We start from the raw sequence: 27084 nt of genomic DNA, 5'->3' as shown, positions 1-27084 counted from the left end.
GACCACAAGTCAGTGAATATGACAACCATGTAACACCAAAAAAAAAAAAATACAAACCATTTAACTTGCATAAAGACAAACAATGACAGACATAGAAATACTTTACATATCACAGGCCAACAATGTGAGCTGTCAAACCTAGTTGGAATCTGCGAATAGAAAGTACTGATCCTTATTAAAACACACACTGAAATTAAAACATCAGCCCGTTGCACTCCTAAATAGGAGCGCCGGACCACAAGGCAGTGAGTATGACCAAAAGAAAACAAAAAAAAGGACATCTTTTAAAGTTTTAAACTTCCTCTTCCACAACCTATGGCAGTGATGGTTAACCTTGGTACTACAACTGTCAGAAAACTACAAATCCCATCATACCTCTGCCTCCCCGAGTTATGCTTAAAGCTGTCAGAGTATTGCAATGCCCGATGGGACTTGTAGTTCCACCACAACTGGAGTGTCAAGCTTAGCCATCACTGACCTATGGCCTCCTCCTCCCCAATAGCCATAGCCATTCCTCTCCTAAATCCATGGTTCTTGCGCACTGTATGTAATGCCTTATGGCATCACACGCTAAAAAAAACAAGTAAGATAACACTATCAGCCCGTCGGGCTCCTAAAAAAGGAGCGCCGGACCACAAGATGGTGAGAATGACAAACATATAACAAAAAGATAAATTATATCACATGAATAAGACAAACAATCACAGATATAAAAATACTTTACACATACAAAGTCCCACAAAGTGAGCTGTACAAAAATAGCTGGGTGGCATCTGTGAATAGAGAGTACCAATCTTTATGGCATCACACACTGAAATTAAATCAGCCCATCAGCCCGTTGCGTCCTAATCAAAGGGCGCCGGACCACAAGTCAGTGAATATGACAACCATGTAACACCAAAAAAAAAAAATACAAACCATTTAACTTGCATAAAGACAAACAATGACAGACATACAAATACTTTACATATCACAGGCCAACAATGTGAGCTGTAAAACCTAGTTGGAATCTGCGAATACAAAGTACTGATCCTTATGAAAACACACACTGAAATTAAAACATCAGCCCGTTGCACTCCTAAATAGGAGCGCCGGACCACAAGGCAGTGAGTATGACCAAAAGAAAACAAATAAAAAGACATCTTTTAAAGTTGTGAACTTCCTCTTCCACAACCTATGGCAGTGATGGCTAACCTTGGTACTCCAACTGTCAGAAAACTACAAATCCCATCATACCTTTGCCTCCCCGAGGTATGCTTAAAGCTGTCAGAGTATTGCAATGCCTGATGGGACTTGTAGTTCCACCACAACTGGAGTGTCAAGCATAGCCATCACTGACCTATGGCCTCCTCCCCCCCAATAGCCATAGCCATTCCTCTCCTAAATCCATGGTTCTTGCGCACTGTATGTAATGCCTTATGGCATCACACGCTAAAAAAACCAAATAAGATTACACTAACAGCCCGTCGGGCTCCTAAACAAGGAGCTCCAGACCACAAGATGGTGAGAATGACAAACATATAACAAAAAGATAAATTATATCACATGAATAAGACAAACAATCACAGATATACAAATACTTTACACATAAAAAGGCCCACAAAGTGAGCTGTAAAAAAATAGCCGGGTGGCATCTGTGAATAGAGAGTACCAATCTTTATGGCATCACACACTGAAATTAAATCAGCCCATCAGCCCGTTGCGTCCTAATCAAAGGGCGCCAGACCACAAGTCAGTGAATATGACAACCATGTAACACCAAAAAAAAAAAAAAATACAAACCATTTAACTTGCATAAAGACAAACAATGACAGACATAGAAATACTTTACATATCACAGGCCAACAATGTGAGCTGTCAAACTAGTTGGAATCTGCGAATAGAAAGTACTGATCCTTATGAAAACACACACTGAAATTAAAACATCAGCCCGTTGCACTCCTAAATAGGAGCGCCGGACCACAAGGAAGTGAGTATGACCAAAAGAAAACAAATAAAAAGACATCTTTTAAAGTTGTGAACTTCCTCTTCCACAACCTATGGCAGTGATGGCTAACCTTGGTACTCCAACTGTCAGAAAACTACAAATCGCATCATACCTCTGCCTCCACGAGTTATGCTTAAAGCTGTCAGAGTATTGCAATGCCTGATGGGACTTGTAGTTCCACCACAACTGGAGTGTCAAGCTTAGCCATCACTGACCTATGGCCTCCTCCTCCCCAATAGCCATAGCCATTCCTCTCCTAAATCCATGGTTCTTGCGCACTGTATGTAATGCCTTATGGCATCACACGCTAAAAAAAACAAGTAAGATAACACTATCAGCCCGTCGGGCTCCTAAACAAGGAGCTCCGGACCACAAGATGGTGAGAATGACAAACATATAACAAAAAGATAAATTATATTACATGAATAAGACAAACAATCACAGATATACAAATACTTTACACATACAAAGGCCCACAAAGTGAGCTGTAAAAAAATAGCTGGGTGGCATCTGTGAATAGAGAGTACCAATCTTTATGGCATCACACACTGAAATTAAATCAGCCCATCAGCCCGTTGCGTCCTAATCAAAGGGCGCCGGACCACAAGTCAGTGAATATGACAACCATGTAACACCAAAAAAAAAAAAAATACAAACCATTTAACTTGCATAAAGACAAACAATGACAGACATAGAAATACTTTACATATCACAGGCCAACAATGTGAGCTGTCAAACCTAGTTGGAATCTGCGAATAGAAAGTACTGATCCTTATGAAAACACACACTGAAATTAAAACATCAGCCCGTTGCACTCCTAAATAGGAGCGCCGGACCACAAGGCAGTGAGTATGAACAAAAGAAAACAAATAAAAAGACATCTTTTAAAGTTGTGAACTTCCTCTTCCACAACCTATGGCAGTGATGGCTAACCTTGGTACTCCAACTGTCAGAAAACTACAAATCCCATCATACCTTTGCCTCCTCGAGGTATGCTTAAAGCTGTCAGAGTATTGCAATGCCTGATGGGACTTGTAGTTCCACCACAACTGGAGTGTCAAGCTTAGCCATCACTGACCTATGGCCTCCTCCTCCCCAATAGCCATAGCCATTCCTCTCCTAAATCCATGGTTCTTGCGCACTGTATGTAATGCCTTATGGCATCACACGCTAAAAAAAACAAATAAGATTACACTAACAGCCCGTCGGGCTCCTAAACAAGGAGCTCCGGACCACAAGATGGTGCGAATGACAAACATATAACAAAAAGAAAAATTATATCACATGAATAAGACAAACAATCACAGATATACAAATACTTCACACATAAAAAGGCCCACAAAGTGAGCTGTAAAAAAATAGTTGGGTGGCATCTGCGAATAGAGAGTACCAATCCTTATGGCATCACACACTGAAATTAAATCAGCACATCAGCCCGTTGCGCCCTAATCAAAGGGCGCCGGACCACAAGTCAGTGAATATGACAACCATAAAACACCAAAAAAAAAATACAAACCATTTAACTTGCATAAAGACAAACAATGACAGACATACAAATACTTTACATATCACAGGCCAACAATGTGAGCTGTCAAACCTAGTTGGAATCTGCGAATACAAAGTACTGATCCTTATGGAAACACACACTAAAATTAAATCATCAGCCCATTGCACTCCTAAATAAGAGCGCCGGACCAAAAGGCAGTGAGTATGACCAACAGAATACAAAAAAAAGACATCTTTTAAAGTGTTAAACTTCCTCTTCCACAACCATGTAACACCAAAAAAAAAAAATACAAACCATTTAACTTGCATAAAGACAAACAATGACAGACATACAAATACTTTACATATCACAGGCCAACAATGTGAGCTGTAAAACCTAGTTGGAATCTGCGAATAGAAAGCACTGATCCTTATTAAAACACACACTGAAATTAAAACATCAGCCCGTTGCACTCCTAAATAGGAGCGCCGGACCACAAGGCAGTGAGTATGACCAAAAGAAAACAAATAAAAAGACATCTTTTAAAGTTGTGAACTTCCTCTTCCACAACCTATGGCAGTGATGGCTAACCTTGGTACTCCAACTGTCAGAAAACTACAAATCCCATCATACCTCTGCCTCCCCGAGTTATGCTTAAAGCTGTCAGAGTATTGCAATGCCTGATGGGACTTGTAGTTCCACCACAACTGGAGTGTCAAGCATAGCCATCACTGACCTATGGCCTCCTCCTCCCCAATAGCCATAGCCATTCCTCTCCTAAATCCATGGTTCTTGCGCACTGTATGTAATGCCTTATGGCATCACACGCTAAAAAAAACAAGTAAGATAACACTATCAGCCCGTCGGGCTCCTAAACAAGGAGCGCCGGACCACAAGATGGTGAGAATGACAAACATATAACAAAAAGATAAATTATATCACATGAATAAGACAAACAATCACAGATATATAAATACTTTACACATAAAAAGGCCCACAAAGTGAGCTGTAAAAAAATAGCTGGGTGGCATCTGCGAATAGAGAGTACCAATCTTTATGGCATCACAGTGAAATTAAATCAGCCCATCAGCCCGTTGCGTCCTAATCAAAGGGCGCCGGACCACAAGTCAGTGAATATGACAACCATGAAACACCAAAAAAAAAAATACAAACCATTTAACTTGCATAAAGACAAACAATGACAGACATACAAATACTTTACATATCACAGACCAACAATGTGAGCTGTCAAACCTAGTTGGAATCTGCGAATAGAGAGTACTGATCCTTATTAAAACACACACTGAAATTAAAACATCAGCCCGTTGCACTCCTAAATAGGAGCGCCGGACCACAAGGCAGTGAGTATGACCAAAAGAAAACAAATAAAAAGACATCTTTTAAAGTTGTGAACTTCCTCTTCCACAACCTATGGCAGTGATGGCTAACCTTGGTACTCCAACTGTCAGAAAACTACAAATCCCATCATACATCTGCCTCCCCGAGTTATGCTTAAAGCTGTCAGAGTATTGCAATGCCTGATGGGACTTGTAGTTCCACCACAACTGGAGTGTCAAGCTTAGCCATCACTGACCTATGGCCTCCTCCTCCCCAATAGCCATAGCCATTCCTCTCCTAAATCCATGGTTCTTGCGCACTGTATGTAATGCCTTATGGCATCACACGCTAAAAAAAACAAATAAGATTACACTAACAGCCCGTCGGGCTCCTAAACAAGGAGCTCCGGACCACAAGATGGTGAGAATGACAAACATATAACAAAAAGATAAATTATATCACATGAATAAGACAAACAATCACAGATATACAAATACTTCACACATAAAAAGGCCCACAAAGTGAGCTGTAAAAAAAATAGTTGGGTGGCATCTGCGAATAGAGAGTACCAATCCTTATGGCATCACACACTGAAATTAAATCAGCACATCAGCCCGTTGCGCCCTAATCAAAGGGCGCCGGACCACAAGTCAGTGAATATGACAACCATAAAATACCCCAAAAAAAAATACAAACCATTTAACTTGCATAAAGACAAACAATGACAGACATACAAATACTTTACATATCACAGGCCAACAATGTGAGCTGTCAAACCTAGTTGGAATCTGCGAATAGAAAGTACTGATCCTTATGAAAACACACACTGAAATTAAAACATCAGCCCGTTGCACTCCTAAATAGGAGCGCCGGACCACAAGGCAGTGAGTATGACCAAAAGAAAACAAAAAAAAGGACATCTTTTAAAGTTTTAAACTTCCTCTTCCACAACCTATGGCAGTGATGGTTAACCTTGGTACTACAACTGTCAGAAAACTACAAATCCCATCATACCTCTGCCTCCCCGAGTTATGCTTAAAGCTGTCAGAGTATTGCAATGCCTGATGGGACTTGTAGTTCCACCACAACTGGAGTGTCAAGCTTAGCCATCACTGACCTATGGCCTCCTCCTCCCCAATAGCCATAGCCATTCCTCTCCTAAATCCATGGTTCTTGCGCACTGTATGTAATGCCTTATGGCATCACACGCTAAAAAAAACAAGTAAGATAACACTATCAGCCCGTCGGGCTCCTAAAAAAGGAGCGCCGGACCACAAGATGGTGAGAATGACAAACATATAACAAAAAGATAAATTATATCACATGAATAAGACAATCACAGATATAAAAATACTTTACACATACAAAGGCCCACAAAGTGAGCTGTACAAAAATAGCTGGGTGGCATCTGTGAATAGAGAGTACCAATCTTTATGGCATCACACACTGAAATTAAATCAGCCCATCAGCCCGTTGCGTCCTAATCAAAGGGCGCCGGACCACAAGTCAGTGAATATGACAACCATGTAACACCAAAAAAAAAAAAAATACAAACCATTTAACTTGCATAAAGACAAACAATGACAGACATAGAAATACTTTACATATCACAGGCCAACAATGTGAGCTGTAAAACCTAGTTGGAATCTGCGAATACAAAGTACTGATCCTTATGAAAACACACACTGAAATTAAAACATCAGCCCGTTGCACTCCTAAATAGGAGCGCCGGACCACAAGGCAGTGAGTATGACCAAAAGAAAACAAATAAAAAGACATCTTTTAAAGTTGTGAACTTCCTCTTCCACAACCTATGGAAGTGATGGCTAACCTTGGTACTCCAACTGTCAGAAAACTACAAATCCCATCATACCTTTGCCTCCCCGAGGTATGCTTAAAGCTGTCAGAGTATTGCAATGCCTGATGGGACTTGTAGTTCCACCACAACTGGAGTGTCAAGCATAGCCATCACTGACCTATGGCCTCCTCCCCCCCAATAGCCATAGCCATTCCTCTCCTAAATCCATGGTTCTTGCGCACTGTATGTAATGCCTTATGGCATCACACGCTAAAAAAACCAAATAAGATTACACTAACAGCCCGTCGGGCTCCTAAACAAGGAGCTCCAGACCACAAGATGGTGAGAATGACAAACATATAACAAAAAGATAAATTTTATCACATGAATAAGACAAACAATCACAGATATACAAATACTTTACACATAAAAAGGCCCACAAAGTGAGCTGTAAAAAAATAGCCGGGTGGCATCTGTGAATAGAGAGTACCAATCTTTATGGCATCACACACTGAAATTAAATCAGCCCATCAGCCCGTTGCGTCCTAATCAAAGGGCGCCAGACCACAAGTCAGTGAATATGACAACCATGTAACACCAAAAAAAAAAAAATACAAACCATTTAACTTGCATAAAGACAAACAATGACAGACATAGAAATACTTTACATATCACAGGCCAACAATGTGAGCTGTCAAACTAGTTGGAATCTGCGAATAGAAAGTACTGATCCTTATGAAAACACACACTGAAATTAAAACATCAGCCCGTTGCACTCCTAAATAGGAGCGCCGGACCACAAGGAAGTGAGTATGACCAAAAGAAAACAAATAAAAAGACATCTTTTAAAGTTGTGAACTTCCTCTTCCACAACCTATGGCAGTGATGGCTAACCTTGGTACTCCAACTGTCAGAAAACTACAAATCCCATCATACCTCTGCCTCCACGAGTTATGCTTAAAGCTGTCAGAGTATTGCAATGCCTGATGGGACTTGTAGTTCCACCACAACTGGAGTGTCAAGCTTAGCCATCACTGACCTATGGCCTCCTCCTCCCCAATAGCCATAGCCATTCCTCTCCTAAATCCATGGTTCTTGCGCACTGTATGTAATGCCTTATGGCATCACACGCTAAAAAAAACAAGTAAGATAACACTATCAGCCCGTCGGGCTCCTAAACAAGGAGCTCCGGACCACAAGATGGTGAGAATGACAAACATATAACAAAAAGATAAATTATATTACATGAATAAGACAAACAATCACAGATATACAAATACTTTACACATAAAAAGGCCCACAAAGTGAGCTGTAAAAAAATAGCTGGGTGGCATCTGTGAATAGAGAGTACCAATCTTTATGGCATCACACACTGAAATTAAATCAGCCCATCAGCCCGTTGCGTCCTAATCAAAGGGCGCCGGACCACAAGTCAGTGAATATGACAACCATGTAACACCAAAAAAAAAAAAAAAATACAAACCATTTAACTTGCATAAAGACAAACAATGACAGACATAGAAATACTTTACATATCACAGGCCAACAATGTGAGCTGTCAAACCTAGTTGGAATCTGCGAATAGAAAGTACTGATCCTTATGAAAACACACACTGAAATTAAAACATCAGCCCGTTGCACTCCTAAATAGGAGCGCCGGACCACAAGGCAGTGAGTATGAACAAAAGAAAACAAATAAAAAGACATCTTTTAAAGTTGTGAACTTCCTCTTCCACAACCTATGGCAGTGATGGCTAACCTTGGTACTCCAACTGTCAGAAAACTACAAATCCCATCATACCTTTGCCTCCTCGAGGTATGCTTAAAGCTGTCAGAGTATTGCAATGCCTGATGGGACTTGTAGTTCCACCACAACTGGAGTGTCAAGCATAGCCATCACTGACCTATGGCCTCCTCCTCCCCAATAGCCATAGCCATTCCTCTCCTAAATCCATGGTTCTTGCGCACTGTATGTAATGCCTTATGGCATCACACGCTAAAAAAACCAAATAAGATTACACTAACAGCCTGTCGGGCTCCTAAACAAGGAGCTCCGGACCACAAGATGGTGAGAATGACAAACATATAACAAAAAGATAAATTATATCACATGAATAAGACAAACAATCACAGATATAAAAATACTTTACACATACAAAGTCCCACAAAGTGAGCTGTACAAAAATAGCTGGGTGGCATCTGTGAATAAAGAGTACCAATCTTTATGGCATCACACACTGAAATTAAATCAGCCCATCAGCCCGTTGCGTCCTAATCAAAGGGCGCCGGACCACAAGTCAGTGAATATGACAACCATGTAACACCAAAAAAAAAAAAATACAAACCATTTAACTTGCATAAAGACAAACAATGACAGATATACAAATACTTTACATATCACAGGCCAACAATGTGAGCTGTAAAACCTAGTTGGAATCTGCGAATACAAAGTACTGATCCTTATGAAAACACACACTGAAATTAAAACATCAGCCCGTTGCACTCCTAAATAGGAGCGCCGGACCACAAGGCAGTGAGTATGACCAAAAGAAAACAAATAAAAAGACATCTTTTAAAGTTTTAAACTTCCTCTTCCACAACCTATGGCAGTGATGGTTAACCTTGGTACTACAACTGTCAGAAAACTACAAATCCCATCATACCTCTGCCTCCCCGAGTTATGCTTAAAGCTGTCAGAGTATTGCAATGCCTGATGGGACTTGTAGTTCCACCACAACTGGAGTGTCAAGCTTAGCCATCACTGACCTATGGCCTCCTCCTCCCCAATAGCCATAGCCATTCCTCTCCTAAATCCATGGTCCTTGTGCACTGTATGTAATGCCTTATGGCATCACACGCTAAAAAAACCAAATAAGATTACACTAACAGCCCGTCGGGCTCCTAAACAAGGAGCTCCGGACCACAAGATGGTGAGAATGACAAACATATAACAAAAAGAAAAATTATATCACATGAATAAGACAAACAATCACAGATATACAAATACTTCACACATAAAAAGGCCCACAAAGTGAGCTGTAAAAAAATAGTTGGGTGGCATCTGCGAATAGAGAGTACCAATCCTTATGGCATCACACACTGAAATTAAATCAGCACATCAGCCCGTTGCGCCCTAATCAAAGGGCGCCGGACCACAAGTCAGTGAATATGACAACCATAAAACACCAAAAAAAAAATACAAACCATTTAACTTGCATAAAGACAAACAATGACAGACATACAAATACTTTACATATCACAGGCCAACAATGTGAGCTGTCAAACCTAGTTGGAATCTGCGAATACAAAGTACTGATCCTTATGGAAACACACACTAAAATTAAATCATCAGCCCATTGCACTCCTAAATAAGAGCGCCGGACCAAAAGGCAGTGAGTATGACCAACAGAATACAAAAAAAAGACATCTTTTAAAGTGTTAAACTTCCTCTTCCACAACCATGTAACACCAAAAAAAAAATACAAACCATTTAACTTGCATAAAGACAAACAATGACAGACATACAAATACTTTACATATCACAGGCCAACAATGTGAGCTGTAAAACCTAGTTGGAATCTGCGAATAGAAAGCACTGATCCTTATTAAAACACACACTGAAATTAAAACATCAGCCCGTTGCACTCCTAAATAGGAGCGCCGGACCACAAGGCAGTGAGTATGACCAAAAGAAAACAAATAAAAAGACATCTTTTAAAGTTGTGAACTTCCTCTTCCACAACCTATGGCAGTGATGGCTAACCTTGGTACTCCAACTGTCAGAAAACTACAAATCCCATCATACCTCTGCCTCCCCGAGTTATGCTTAAAGCTGTCAGAGTATTGCAATGCCTGATGGGACTTGTAGTTCCACCACAACTGGAGTGTCAAGCATAGCCATCACTGACCTATGGCCTCCTCCTCCCCAATAGCCATAGCCATTCCTCTCCTAAATCCATGGTTCTTGCGCACTGTATGTAATGCCTTATGGCATCACACGCTAAAAAAAACAAGTAAGATAACACTATCAGCCCGTCGGGCTCCTAAACAAGGAGCGCCGGACCACAAGATGGTGAGAATGACAAACATATAACAAAAAGATAAATTATATCACATGAATAAGACAAACAATCACAGATATATAAATACTTTACACATAAAAAGGCCCACAAAGTGAGCTGTAAAAAAATAGCTGGGTGGCATCTGCGAATAGAGAGTACCAATCTTTATGGCATCACACACTGAAATTAAATCAGCCCATCAGCCCGTTGCGTCCTAATCAAAGGGCGCCGGACCACAAGTCAGTGAATATGACAACCATGAAACACCAAAAAAAAAAAAATACAAACCATTTAACTTGCATAAAGACAAACAATGACAGACATACAAATACTTTACATATCACAGACCAACAATGTGAGCTGTCAAACCTAGTTGGAATCTGCGAATAGAGAGTACTGATCCTTATTAAAACACACACTGAAATTAAAACATCAGCCCGTTGCACTCCTAAATAGGAGCGCCGGACCACAAGGCAGTGAGTATGACCAAAAGAAAACAAATAAAAAGACATCTTTTAAAGTTGTGAACTTCCTCTTCCACAACCTATGGCAGTGATGGCTAACCTTGGTACTCCAACTGTCAGAAAACTACAAATCCCATCATACATCTGCCTCCCCGAGTTATGCTTAAAGCTGTCAGAGTATTGCAATGCCTGATGGGACTTGTAGTTCCACCACAACTGGAGTGTCAAGCTTAGCCATCACTGACCTATGGCCTCCTCCTCCCCAATAGCCATAGCCATTCCTCTCCTAAATCCATGGTTCTTGCGCACTGTATGTAATGCCTTATGGCATCACACGCTAAAAAAAACAAATAAGATTACACTAACAGCCCGTCGGGCTCCTAAACAAGGAGCTCCGGACCACAAGATGGTGAGAATGACAAACATATAACAAAAAGATAAATTATATCACATGAATAAGACAAACAATCACAGATATACAAATACTTCACACATAAAAAGGCCCACAAAGTGAGCTGTAAAAAAATAGTTGGGTGGCATCTGCGAATAGAGAGTACCAATCCTTATGGCATCACACACTGAAATTAAATCAGCACATCAGCCCGTTGCGCCCTAATCAAAGGGCGCCGGACCACAAGTCAGTGAATATGACAACCATAAAATACCAAAAAAAAAATACAAACCATTTAACTTGCATAAAGACAAACAATGACAGACATACAAATACTTTACATATCACAGGCCAACAATGTGAGCTGTCAAACCTAGTTGGAATCTGCGAATACAAAGTACTGATCCTTATGAAAACACACACTGAAATTAAAACATCAGCCCGTTGCACTCCTAAATAGGAGCGCCGGACCACAAGGCAGTGAGTATGACCAAAAGAAAACAAAAAAAAGGACATCTTTTAAAGTTTTAAACTTCCTCTTCCACAACCTATGGCAGTGATGGTTAACCTTGGTACTACAACTGTCAGAAAACTACAAATCCCATCATACCTCTGCCTCCCCGAGTTATGCTTAAAGCTGTCAGAGTATTGCAATGCCTGATGGGACTTGTAGTTCCACCACAACTGGAGTGTCAAGCTTAGCCATCACTGACCTATGGCCTCCTCCTCCCCAATAGCCATAGCCATTCCTCTCCTAAATCCATGGTTCTTGCGCACTGTATGTAATGCCTTATGGCATCACACGCTAAAAAAAACAAGTAAGATAACACTATCAGCCCGTCGGGCTCCTAAAAAAGGAGCGCCGGACCACAAGATGGTGAGAATGACAAACATATAACAAAAAGATAAATTATATCACATGAATAAGACAATCACAGATATAAAAATACTTTACACATACAAAGGCCCACAAAGTGAGCTGTACAAAAATAGCTGGGTGGCATCTGTGAATAGAGAGTACCAATCTTTATGGCATCACACACTGAAATTAAATCAGCCCATCAGCCCGTTGCGTCCTAATCAAAGGGCGCCGGACCACAAGTCAGTGAATATGACAACCATGTAACACCAAAAAAAAAAAAAATACAAACCATTTAACTTGCATAAAGACAAACAATGACAGACATAGAAATACTTTACATATCACAGGCCAACAATGTGAGCTGTTAAACCTAGTTGGAATCTGAGAATAGAAAGTACTGATCCTTATTAAAACACACACTGAAATTAAAACATCAGCCCGTTGCACTCCTAAATAGGAGCGCCGGACCACAAGGCAGTGAGTATGACCAAAAGAAAACAAAAAAAAGGACATCTTTTAAAGTTTTAAACTTCCTCTTCCACAACCTATGGCAGTGATGGTTAACCTTGGTACTACAACTGTCAGAAAACTACAAATCCCATCATACCTCTGCCTCCCCGAGTTATGCTTAAAGCTGTCAGAGTATTGCAATGCCCGATGGGACTTGTAGTTCCACCACAACTGGAGTGTCAAGCTTAGCCATCACTGACCTATGGCCTCCTCCTCCCCAATAGCCATAGCCATTCCTCTCCTAAATCCATGGTTCTTGCGCACTGTATGTAATGCCTTATGGCATCACACGCTAAAAAAAACAAGTAAGATAACACTATCAGCCCGTCGGGCTCCTAAAAAAGGAGCGCCGGACCACAAGATGGTGAGAATGACAAACATATAACAAAAAGATAAATTATATCACATGAATAAGACAAACAATCACAGATATAAAAATACTTTACACATACAAAGTCCCACAAAGTGAGCTGTACAAAAATAGCTGGGTGGCATCTGTGAATAGAGAGTACCAATCTTTATGGCATCACACACTGAAATTAAATCAGCCCATCAGCCCGTTGCGTCCTAATCAAAGGGCGCCGGACCACAAGTCAGTGAATATGACAACCATGTAACACCAAAAAAAAAAAAATACAAACCATTTAACTTGCATAAAGACAAACAATGACAGACATACAAATACTTTACATATCACAGGCCAACAATGTGAGCTGTAAAACCTAGTTGGAATCTGCGAATACAAAGTACTGATCCTTATGAAAACACACACTGAAATTAAAACATCAGCCCGTTGCACTCCTAAATAGGAGCGCCGGACCACAAGGCAGTGAGTATGACCAAAAGAAAACAAATAAAAAGACATCTTTTAAAGTTGTGAACTTCCTCTTCCACAACCTATGGAAGTGATGGCTAACCTTGGTACTCCAACTGTCAGAAAACTACAAATCCCATCATACCTTTGCCTCCCCGAGGTATGCTTAAAGCTGTCAGAGTATTGCAATGCCTGATGGGACTTGTAGTTCCACCACAACTGGAGTGTCAAGCATAGCCATCACTGACCTATGGCCTCCTCCCCCCCAATAGCCATAGCCATTCCTCTCCTAAATCCATGGTTCTTGCGCACTGTATGTAATGCCTTATGGCATCACACGCTAAAAAAAACAAATAAGATTACACTAACAGCCCGTCGGGCTCCTAAACAAGGAGCTCCAGACCACAAGATGGTGAGAATGACAAACATATAACAAAAAGATAAATTATATCACATGAATAAGACAAACAATCACAGATATACAAATACTTTACACATAAAAAGGCCCACAAAGTGAGCTGTAAAAAAATAGCCGGGTGGCATCTGTGAATAGAGAGTACCAATCTTTATGGCATCACACACTGAAATTAAATCAGCCCATCAGCCCGTTGCGTCCTAATCAAAGGGCGCCAGACCACAAGTCAGTGAATATGACAACCATGTAACACCAAAAAAAAAAAAATACAAACCATTTAACTTGCATAAAGACAAACAATGACAGACATAGAAATACTTTACATATCACAGGCCAACAATGTGAGCTGTCAAACTAGTTGGAATCTGCGAATAGAAAGTACTGATCCTTATGAAAACACACACTGAAATTAAAACATCAGCCCGTTGCACTCCTAAATAGGAGCGCCGGACCACAAGGAAGTGAGTATGACCAAAAGAAAACAAATAAAAAGACATCTTTTAAAGTTGTGAACTTCCTCTTCCACAACCTATGGCAGTGATGGCTAACCTTGGTACTCCAACTGTCAGAAAACTACAAATCCCATCATACCTCTGCCTCCACGAGTTATGCTTAAAGCTGTCAGAGTATTGCAATGCCTGATGGGACTTGTAGTTCCACCACAACTGGAGTGTCAAGCTTAGCCATCACTGACCTATGGCCTCCTCCTCCCCAATAGCCATAGCCATTCCTCTCCTAAATCCATGGTTCTTGCGCACTGTATGTAATGCCTTATGGCATCACACGCTAAAAAAAACAAGTAAGATAACACTATCAGCCCGTCGGGCTCCTAAACAAGGAGCTCCGGACCACAAGATGGTGAGAATGACAAACATATAACAAAAAGATAAATTATATTACATGAATAAGACAAACAATCACAGATATACAAATACTTTACACATAAAAAGGCCCACAAAGTGAGCTGTAAAAAAATAGCTGGGTGGCATCTGTGAATAGAGAGTACCAATCTTTATGGCATCACACACTGAAATTAAATCAGCCCATCAGCCCGTTGCGTCCTAATCAAAGGGCGCCGGACCACAAGTCAGTGAATATGACAACCATGTAACACCAAAAAAAAATAAAATACAAACCATTTAACTTGCATAAAGACAAACAATGACAGACATAGAAATACTTTACATATCACAGGCCAACAATGTGAGCTGTCAAACCTAGTTGGAATCTGCGAATAGAAAGTACTGATCCTTATGAAAACACACACTGAAATTAAAACATCAGCCCGTTGCACTCCTAAATAGGAGCGCCGGACCACAAGGCAGTGAGTATGAACAAAAGAAAACAAATAAAAAGACATCTTTTAAAGTTGTGAACTTCCTCTTCCACAACCTATGGCAGTGATGGCTAACCTTGGTACTCCAACTGTCAGAAAACTACAAATCCCATCATACCTTTGCCTCCTCGAGGTATGCTTAAAGCTGTCAGAGTATTGCAATGCCTGATGGGACTTGTAGTTCCACCACAACTGGAGTGTCAAGCATAGCCATCACTGACCTATGGCCTCCTCCTCCCCAATAGCCATAGCCATTCCTCTCCTAAATCCATGGTTCTTGCGCACTGTATGTAATGCCTTATGGCATCACACGCTAAAAAAACCAAATAAGATTACACTAACAGCCTGTCGGGCTCCTAAACAAGGAGCTCCGGACCACAAGATGGTGAGAATGACAAACATATAACAAAAAGATAAATTATATCACATGAATAAGACAAACAATCACAGATATAAAAATACTTTACACATACAAAGTCCCACAAAGTGAGCTGTACAAAAATAGCTGGGTGGCATCTGTGAATAAAGAGTACCAATCTTTATGGCATCACACACTGAAATTAAATCAGCCCATCAGCCCGTTGCGTCCTAATCAAAGGGCGCCGGACCACAAGTCAGTGAATATGACAACCATGTAACACCAAAAAAAAAAAAAATACAAACCATTTAACTTGCATAAAGACAAACAATGACAGATATAAAAATACTTTACATATCACAGGCCAACAATGTGAGCTGTAAAACCTAGTTGGAATCTGCGAATACAAAGTACTGATCCTTATGAAAACACACACTGAAATTAAAACATCAGCCCGTTGCACTCCTAAATAGGAGCGCCGGACCACAAGGCAGTGAGTATGACCAAAAGAAAACAAATAAAAAGACATCTTTTAAAGTTGTGAACTTCCTCTTCCACAACCTATGGCAGTGATGGCTAACCTTGGTACTCCAACTGTCAGAAAACTACAAATCCCATAATACCTTTGCCTCCCCGAGGTATGCTTAAAGCTGTCAGAGTATTGCAATGCCTGATGGGACTTGTAGTTCCACCACAACTGGAGTGTCAAGCATAGCCATCACTGACCTATGGCCTCCTCCCCCCCAATAGCCATAGCCATTCCTCTCCTAAATCCATGGTTCTTGCGCACTGTATGTAATGCCTTATGGCATCACACGCTAAAAAAACCAAATAAGATTACACTAACAGCCCGTCGGGCTCCTAAACAAGGAGCTCCGGACCACAAGATGGTGAGAATGACAAACATATAACAAAAAGATAAATTATATCACATGAATAAGACAAACAATCACAGATATACAAATACTTTACACATAAAAAGGCCCACAAAGTGAGCTGTAAAAAAATAGCCGGGTGGCATCTGTGAATAGAGAGTACCAATCTTTATGGCATCACACACTGAAATTAAATCAGCCCATCAGCCCGTTGCGTCCTAATCAAAGGGCGCCAGACCACAAGTCAGTGAATATGACAACCATGTAACACCAAAAAAAAAAAAATACAAACCATTTAACTTGCATAAAGACAAACAATGACAGACATAGAAATACTTTACATATCACAGGCCAACAATGTGAGCTGTCAAACTAGTTGGAATCTGCGAATAGAAAGTACTGATCCTTATGAAAACACACACTGAAATTAAAACATCAGCCCGTTGCACTCCTAAATAGGAGCGCCGGACCACAAGGAAGTGAGTATGACCAAAAGAAAACAAATAAAAAGACATCTTTTAAAGTTGTGAACTTCCTCTTCCACAACCTATGGCAGTGATGGCTAACCTTGGTACTCCAACTGTCAGAAAACTACAAATCCCATCATACCTCTGCCTCCACGAGTTATGCTTAAAGCTGTCAGAGTATTGCAATGCCTGATGGGACTTGTAGTTCCACCACAACTGGAGTGTCAAGCTTAGCCATCACTGACCTATGGCCTCCTCCTCCCCAATAGCCATAGCCATTCCTCTCCTAAATCCATGGTTCTTGCGCACTGTATGTAATGCCTTATGGCATCACACGCTAAAAAATACAAGTAAGATAACACTATCAGCCCGTCGGGCTCCTAAACAAGGAGCTCCGGACCACAAGATGGTGAGAATGACAAACATATAACAAAAAAATAAATTATATTACATGAATAAGACAAACAATCACAGATATAGAAATACTTTACACATAAAAAGGCCCACAAAGTGAGCTGTAAAAAAATAGCTGGGTGGCATCTGTGAATAGAGAGTACCAATCTTTATGGCATCACACACTGAAATTAAATCAGCCCATCAGCCCGTTGCATCCTAATCAAAGGGCGCCGGACCACAAGTCAGTGAATATGACAACCATGTAACACCAAAAAAAAAAAAAATACAAACCATTTAACTTGCATAAAGACAAACAATGACAGATATACAAATACTTTACATATCACAGGCCAACAATGTGAGCTGTAAAACCTAGTTGGAATCTGCGAATACAAAGTACTGATCCTTATGAAAACACACACTGAAATTAAAACATCAGCCCGTTGCACTCCTAAATAGGAGCGCCGGACTACAAGGCAGTGAGTATGACCAAAAGAAAACAAATAAAAAGACATCTTTTAAAGTTGTGAACTTCCTCTTCCACAACCTATGGCAGTGATGGCTAACCTTGGTACTCCAACTGTCAGAAAACTACAAATCCCATCATACCTTTGCCTCCCCGAGGTATGCTTAAAGCTGTCAGAGTATTGCAATGCCTGATGGGACTTGTAGTTCCACCACAACTGGAGTGTCAAGCATAGCGATCACTGACCTATGGCCTCCTCCCCCCCAATAGCCATAGCCATTCCTCTCCTAAATCCATGGTTCTTGCGCACTGTATGTAATGCCTTATGGCATCACACGCTAAAAAAACCAAATAAGATTACACTAACAGCCCGTCGGGCTCCTAAACAAGGAGCTCCGGACCACAAGATGGTGAGAATGACAAACATATAACAAAAAGATAAATTATATCACATGAATAAGACAAACAATCACAGATATACAAATACTTTACACATAAAAAGGCCCACAAAGTGAGCTGTAAAAAAATAGCCGGGTGGCATCTGTGAATAGAGAGTACCAATCTTTATGGCATCACACACTGAAATTAAATCAGCCCATCAGCCCGTTGCGTCCTAATCAAAGGGCGCCAGACCACAAGTCAGTGAATATGACAACCATGTAACACCAAAAAAAAAAAAATACAAACCATTTAACTTGCATAAAGACAAACAATGACAGACATAGAAATACTTTACATATCACAGGCCAACAATGTGAGCTGTCAAACTAGTTGGAATCTGCGAATAGAAAGTACTGATCCTTATGAAAACACACACTGAAATTAAAACATCAGCCCGTTGCACTCCTAAATAGGAGCGCCGGACCACAAGGAAGTGAGTATGACCAAAAGAAAACAAATAAAAAGACATCTTTTAAAGTTGTGAACTTCCTCTTCCACAACCTATGGCAGTGATGGCTAACCTTGGTACTCCAACTGTCAGAAAACTACAAATCCCATCATACCTCTGCCTCCACGAGTTATGCTTAAAGCTGTCAGAGTATTGCAATGCCTGATGGGACTTGTAGTTCCACCACAACTGGAGTGTCAAGCTTAGCCATCACTGACCTATGGCCTCCTCCTCCCCAATAGCCATAGCCATTCCTCTCCTAAATCCATGGTTCTTGCGCACTGTATGTAATGCCTTATGGCATCACACGCTAAAAAAAACAAGTAAGATAACACTATCAGCCCGTCGGGCTCCTAAACAAGGAGCTCCGGACCACAAGATGGTGAGAATGACAAACATATAACAAAAAGATAAATTATATTACATGAATAAGACAAACAATCACAGATATAGAAATACTTTACACATAAAAAGGCCCACAAAGTGAGCTGTAAAAAAATAGCTGGGTGGCATCTGTGAATAGAGAGTACCAATCTTTATGGCATCACACACTGAAATAAAATCAGCCCATCAGCCCGTTACGTCCTAATCAAAGGGCGCCGGACCACAAGTCAGTGAATATGACAACCATGTAACACCAAAAAAAAAAAAAATACAAACCATTTAACTTGCATAAAGACAAACAATGACAGACATAGAAATACTTTACATATCACAGGTCAACAATGTGAGCTGTCAAACCTAGTTGGAATCTGCGAATAGAAAGTACTGATCCTTATGAAAACACACACTGAAATTAAAACATCAGCCCGTTGCACTCCTAAATAGGAGCGCCGGACCACAAGGCAGTGAGTATGAACAAAAGAAAACAAATAAAAAGACATCTTTTAAAGTTGTGAACTTCCTCTTCCACAACCTATGGCAGTGATGGCTAACCTTGGTACTCCAACTGTCAGAAAACTACAAATCCCATCATACCTTTGCCTCCTCGAGGTATGCTTAAAGCTGTCAGAGTATTGCAATGCCTGATGGGACTTGTAGTTCCACCACAACTGGAGTGTCAAGCATAGCCATCACTGACCTATGGCCTCCTCCTCCCCAATAGCCATAGCCATTCCTCTCCTAAATCCATGGTTCTTGCGCACTGTATGTAATGCCTTATGGCATCACACGCTAAAAAAACCAAATAAGATTACACTAACAGCCTGTCGGGCTCCTAAACAAGGAGCTCCGGACCACAAGATGGTGAGAATGACAAACATATAACAAAAACATAAATTATATCACATGAATAAGACAAACAATCACAGATATAAAAATACTTTACACATACAAAGTCCCACAAAGTGAGCTGTACAAAAATAGCTGGGTGGCATCTGTGAATAAAGAGTACCAATCTTTATGGCATCACACACTGAAATTAAATCAGCCCATCAGCCCGTTGCGTCCTAATCAAAGGGCGCCGGACCACAAGTCAGTGAATATGACAACCATGTAACACCAAAAAAAAAAAAAAATACAAACCATTTAACTTGCATAAAGACAAACAATGACAGATATACAAATACTTTACATATCACAGGCCAACAATGTGAGCTGTAAAACCTAGTTGGAATCTGCGAATACAAAGTACTGATCCTTATGAAAACACACACTGAAATTAAAACATCAGCCCGTTGCACTCCTAAATAGGAGCGCCGGACCACAAGGCAGTGAGTATGACCAAAAGAAAACAAATAAAAAGACATCTTTTAAAGTTGTGAACTTCCTCTTCCACAACCTATGGCAGTGATGGCTAACCTTGGTACTCCAACTGTCAGAAAACTACAAATCCCATCATACCTTTGCCTCCCCGAGGTATGCTTAAAGCTGTCAGAGTATTGCAATGCCTGATGGGACTTGTAGTTCCACCACAACTGGAGTGTCAAGCTTAGCCATCACTGACCTATGGCCTCCTCCTCCCCAATAGCCATAGCCATTCCTCTCCTAAATCCATGGTTCTTGCGCACTGTATGTAATGCCTTATGGCATCACACGCTAAAAAATACAAGTAAGATAACACTATCAGCCCGTCGGGCTCCTAAACAAGGAGCTCCGGACCACAAGATGGTGAGAATGACAAACATATAACAAAAAAATAAATTATATCACATGAATAAGACAAACAATCACAGATATAAAAATACTTTACACATAAAAAGGCCCACAAAGTGAGCTGTAAAAAAATAGCCGGGTGGCATCTGTGAATAGAGAGTACCAATCTTTATGGCATCACACACTGAAATTAAATCAGCCCATCAGCCCGTTGCGTCCTAATCAAAGGGGGCCGGACCACAAGTCAGTGAATACAAACCATTTAACTTGCATAAAGACAAACAATGACAGATATACAAATACTTTACATATCACAGGCCAACAATGTGAGCTGTAAAACCTAGTTGGAATCTGCGAATACAAAGTACTGATCCTTATGAAAACACACACTGAAATTAAAACATCAGCCCGTTGCACTCCTAAATAGGAGCGCCGGACCACAAGGCAGTGAGTATGACCAAAAGAAAACAAATAAAAAGACATCTTTTAAAGTTGTGAACTTCCTCTTCCACAACCTATGGCAGTGATGGCTAACCTTGGTACTCCAACTGTCAGAAAACTACAAATCCCATCATACCTCTGCCTCCACGAGTTATGCTTAAAGCTGTCAGAGTATTGCAATGCCTGATGGGACTTGTAGTTCCACCACAACTGGAGTGTCAAGCTTAGCCATCACTGACCTATGGCCTCCTCCTCCCCAATAGCCATAGCCATTCCTCTCCTAAATCCATGGTTCTTGCGCACTGTATGTAATGCCTTATGGCATCACACGCTAAAAAAAACAAGTAAGATAACACTAACAGCCCGTCGGGCTCCTAAACAAGGAGCTCCGGACCACAAGATGGTGAGAATGACAAACATATAACAAAAAGATAAATTATATCACATGAATAAGACAAACAATCACAGATATAAAAATACTTTACACATAAAAAGGCCCACAAAGTGAGCTGTAAAAAAATAGCCGGGTGGCATCTGTGAATAGAGAGTACCAATCTTTATGGCATCACACACTGAAATTAAATCAGCCCATCAGCCCGTTGCGTCCTAATCAAAGGGCGCCGGACCACAAGTCAGTGAATACAAACCATTTAACTTGCATAAAGACAAACAATGACAGATATACAAATACTTTACATATCACAGGCCAACAATGTGAGCTGTAAAACCTAGTTGGAATCTGCGAATACAAAGTACTGATCCTTATGAAAACACACACTGAAATTAAAACATCAGCCCGTTGCACTCCTAAATAGGAGCGCCGGACCACAAGGCAGTGAGTATGACCAAAAGAAAACAAATAAAAAGACATCTTTTAAAGTTGTGAACTTCCTCTTCCACAACCTATGGCAGTGATGGCTAACCTTGGTACTCCACCTGTCAGAAAACTACAAATCCCATCATACCTTTGCCTCCCCGAGGTATGCTTAAAGCTGTCAGAGTATTGCAATGCCTGATGGGACTTGTAGTTCCACCACAACTGGAGTGTCAAGCATAGCCATCACTGACCTATGGCCTCCTCCTCCCCAATAGCCATAGCCATTCCTCTCCTAAATCCATGGTTCTTGCGCACTGTATGTAATGCCTTATGGCATCACACACTAAAAAAACCAAATAAGATTACACTAACAGCCCGTCGGGCTCCTAAACAAGGAGCTCCGGACCACAAGATGGTGAGAATGACAAACATATAACAAAAAGATAAATTATATCACATGAATAAGACAAACAATCACAGATATAAAAATACTTTACACATAAAAAGGCCCACAAAGTGAGCTGTAAAAAAATAGCCGGGTGGCATCTGTGAATAGAGAGTACCAATCTTTATGGCATCACACACTGAAATTAAATCAGCCCATCAGCCCGTTGCGTCCTAATCAAAGGGCGCCAGACCACAAGTCAGTGAATATGACAACCATGTAACACCAAAAAAAAAAAAAATACAAACCATTTAACTTGCATAAAGACAAACAATGACAGACATAGAAATACTTTACATATCACAGGCCAACAATGTGAGCTGTCAAACTAGTTGGAATCTGCGAATAGAAAGTACTGATCCTTATGAAAACACACACTGAAATTAAAACATTAGCCCGTTGCACTCCTAAATAGGAGCGCCGGACCACAAGGCAGTGAGTATGACCAAAAGAAAACAAATAAAAAGACATCTTTTAAAGTTGTGAACTTCCTCTTCCACAACCTATGGCAGTGATGGCTAACCTTGGTACTCCAACTGTCAGAAAACTACAAATCCCATCATACCTCTGCCTCCACGAGTTATGCTTAAAGCTGTCAGAGTATTGCAATGCCTGATGGGACTTGTAGTTCCACCACAACTGGAGTGTCAAGCTTAGCCATCACTGACCTATGGCCTCCTCCTCCCCAATAGCCATAGCCATTCCTCTCCTAAATCCATGGTTCTTGCGCACTGTATGTAATGCCTTATGGCATCACACGCTAAAAAAAACAAGTAAGATAACACTATCAGCCCGTCGGGCTCCTAAAAAAGGAGCGCCGGACCACAAGATGGTGAGAATGACAAACATATAACAAAAAGATAAATTATATCACATGAATAAGACAAACAATCACAGATATAAAAATACTTTACACATACAAAGTCCCACAAAGTGAGCTGTACAAAAATAGCTGGGTGGCATCTGTGAATAGAGAGTACCAATCTTTATGGCAGCACACACTGAAATTAAATCAGCCCATCAGCCCGTTGCGTCCTAATCAAAGGGCGCCGGACCACAAGTCAGTGAATATGACAACCATGTAACACCAAAAAAAAAAAAAATACAAACCATTTAACTTGCATAAAGACAAACAATGACAGACATACAAATACTTTCCATATCACAGGCCAACAATGTGAGCTGTAAAACCTAGTTGGAATCTGCGAATAGAAAGTACTGATCCTTATGAAAACACACACTGAAATTAAAACATCAGCCCGTTGCACTCCTAAATAGGAGCGCCGGACCACAAGGCAGTGAGTATGACCAAAAGAAAACAAATAAAAAGACATCTTTTAAAGTTGTGAACTTCCTCTTCCAAAACCTATGGCAGTGATGGCTAACCTTGGTACTCCAACTGTTAGAAAACTACAAATCCCATCATACCTTTGCCTCCTCGAGGTATGCTTAAAGCTGTCAGAGTATTGCAATGCCTGATGGGACTTGTAGTTCCACCACAACTGGAGTGTCAAGCTTAGCCATCACTGACCTATGGCCTCCTCCTCCCCAATAGCCATAGCCATTCCTCTCCTAAATCCATGGTTCTTGCGCACTGTATGTAATGCCTTATGGCATCACACGCTAAAAAAAACAAGTAAGATAACACTATCAGCCCGTCGGGCTCCTAAAAAAGGAGCGCCGGACCACAAGATGGTGAGAATGACAAACATATAACAAAAAGATAAATTATATCACATGAATAAGACAAACAATCACAGATATAAAAATACTTTACACATACAAAGGCCCACAAAGTGAGCTGTACAAAAATAGCTGGGTGGCATCTGTGAATAGAGAGTACCAATCTTTATGGCATCACACACTGAAATTAAATCAGCCCATCAGCCCGTTGCGTCCTAATCAAAGGGCGCCGGACCACAAGTCAGTGAATATGACAACCATGTAACACCAAAAAAAAAAAAATACAAACCATTTAACTTGCATAAAGACAAACAATGACAGACATAGAAATACTTTACATATCACAGGCCAACAATGTGAGCTGTAAAACCTAGTTGGAATCTGCGAATACAAAGTACTGATCCTTATGAAAACACACACTGAAATTAAAACATCAGCCCGTTGCACTCCTAAATAGGAGCGCAGGACCACAAGGCAGTGAGTATGACCAAAAGAAAACAAAAAAAAAGACATCTTTTAAAGTTGTGAACTTCCTCTTCCACAACCTATGGCAGTGATGGCTAACCTTGGTACTCCAACTGTCAGAAAACTACAAATCCCATCATACCTTTGCCTCCCCGAGGTATGCTTAAAGCTGTCAGAGTATTGCAATGCCTGATGGGACTTGTAGTTCCACCACAACTGGAGTGTCAAGCATAGCCATCACTGACCTATGGCCTCCTCCTCCCCAATAGCCATAGCCATTCCTCTCCTAAATCCATGGTTCTTGCGCACTGTATGTAATGCCTTATGGCATCACACGCTAAAAAAACCAAATAAGATTACACTAACAGCCCGTCGGGCTCCTAAACAAGGAGCTCCGGACCACAAGATGGTGAGAATGACAAACATATAACAAAAAGATAAATTATATCACATGAATAAGACAAACAATCACAGATATACAAATACTTTACACATAAAAAGGCCCACAAAGTGAGCTGTAAAAAAATAGCTGGGTGGCATCTGTGAATAGAGAGTACCAATCTTTATGGCATCACACACTGAAATTAAATCAGCCCATCAGCCCGTTGCGTCCTAATCAAAGGGCGCCAGACCACAAGTCAGTGAATATGACAACCATGTAACACCAAAAAAAAAAAAATACAAACCATTTAACTTGCATAAAGACAAACAATGACAGACATAGAAATACTTTACATATCACAGGCCAACAATGTGAGCTGTCAAACTAGTTGGAATCTGCGAATACAAAGTACTGATCCTTATGGAAACACACACTAAAATTAAATCATCAGCCCATTGCACTCCTAAATAAGAGCGCCGGACCAAAAGGCAGTGAGTATGACCAACAGAATAAAAAAAAAAAGACATCTTTTAAAGTGTTAAACTTCCTCTTCCACAACCTATGGCAGTGATGGCTAACCTTGGTACTCCAACTGTCAGAAAACTACAAATCCCATCATACCTCTGCCTCCCCGAGTTATGCTTAAAGCTGTCAGAGTATTGCAATGCCTGATGGGACTTGTAGTTCCACCACAACTGGAGTGTCAAGCTTAGCCATCACTGACCTATGGCCTCCTCCTCCCCAATAGCCATAGCCATTCCTCTCCTAAATCCATGGTTCTTGCGCACTGTATGTAATGCCTTATGGCATCACACGCTAAAAAAAACAAATAGGATTACACTAACAGCCCATCGGGCTCCTAAACAAGGAGCTCCGGACCACAAGATGGTGAGAATGACAAACATATAAAAAAAACATAAATTATATCACATGAATAAGACAAACAATCACAGATATACAAATACTTTACACATAAAAAGGCCCACAAAGTGAGCTGTAAAAAAATAGCTGGGTGGCATCTGTGAATAGAGAGTACCAATCTTTATGGCATCACACACTGAAATTAAATCAGCCCATTGCATCCTAATCAAAGGGCGCCGGACCACAAGTCAGTGAATATGACAACCATGTAACACCAAAAAAAAAAAAATACAAACCATTTAACTTGCATAAAGACAAACAATGACAGACATAGAAATACTTTACATATCACAGGCCAACAATGTGAGCTGTCAAACCTAGTTGGAATCTGCGAATAGAAAGTACTGATCCTTATGAAAACACACACGGAAATTAAAACATCAGCCCGTTGCACTCCTAAATAGGAGCGCCGGACCACAAGGCAGTGAGTATGAACAAAAGAAAACAAATAAAAAGACATCTTTTAAAGTTGTGAACTTCCTCTTCCACAATCTATGGCAGTGATGGCTAACCTTGGTACTACAACTGTCAGAAAACTACAAATCCCATCATACCTTTGCCTCCTCGAGGTATGCTTAAAGCTGTCAGAGTATTGCAATGCCTGATGGGACTTGTAGTTCCACCACAACTGGAGTGTCAAGCATAGCCATCACTGACCTATGGCCTCCTCCTCCCCAATAGCCATAGCCATTCCTCTCCTAAATCCATGGTTCTTGCGCACTGTATGTAATGCCTTATGGCATCACACGCTAAAAAAAACAAGTAAGATAACACTATCAGCCCGTCGGGCTCCTAAAAAAGGAGCGCCGGACCACAAGATGGTGAGAATGACAAACATATAACAAAAAGATAAATTATATCACATGAATAAGACAAACAATCACAGATATAAAAATACTTTACACATACAAAGGCCCACAAAG

Source organism: Hyperolius riggenbachi, chromosome 6, assembly GCF_040937935.1.
Source record: "Hyperolius riggenbachi isolate aHypRig1 chromosome 6, aHypRig1.pri, whole genome shotgun sequence".
NCBI classification, from domain to species: Eukaryota; Metazoa; Chordata; class Amphibia; order Anura; family Hyperoliidae; genus Hyperolius; species Hyperolius riggenbachi.
This window is presented reverse-complemented; position numbering follows the sequence as displayed.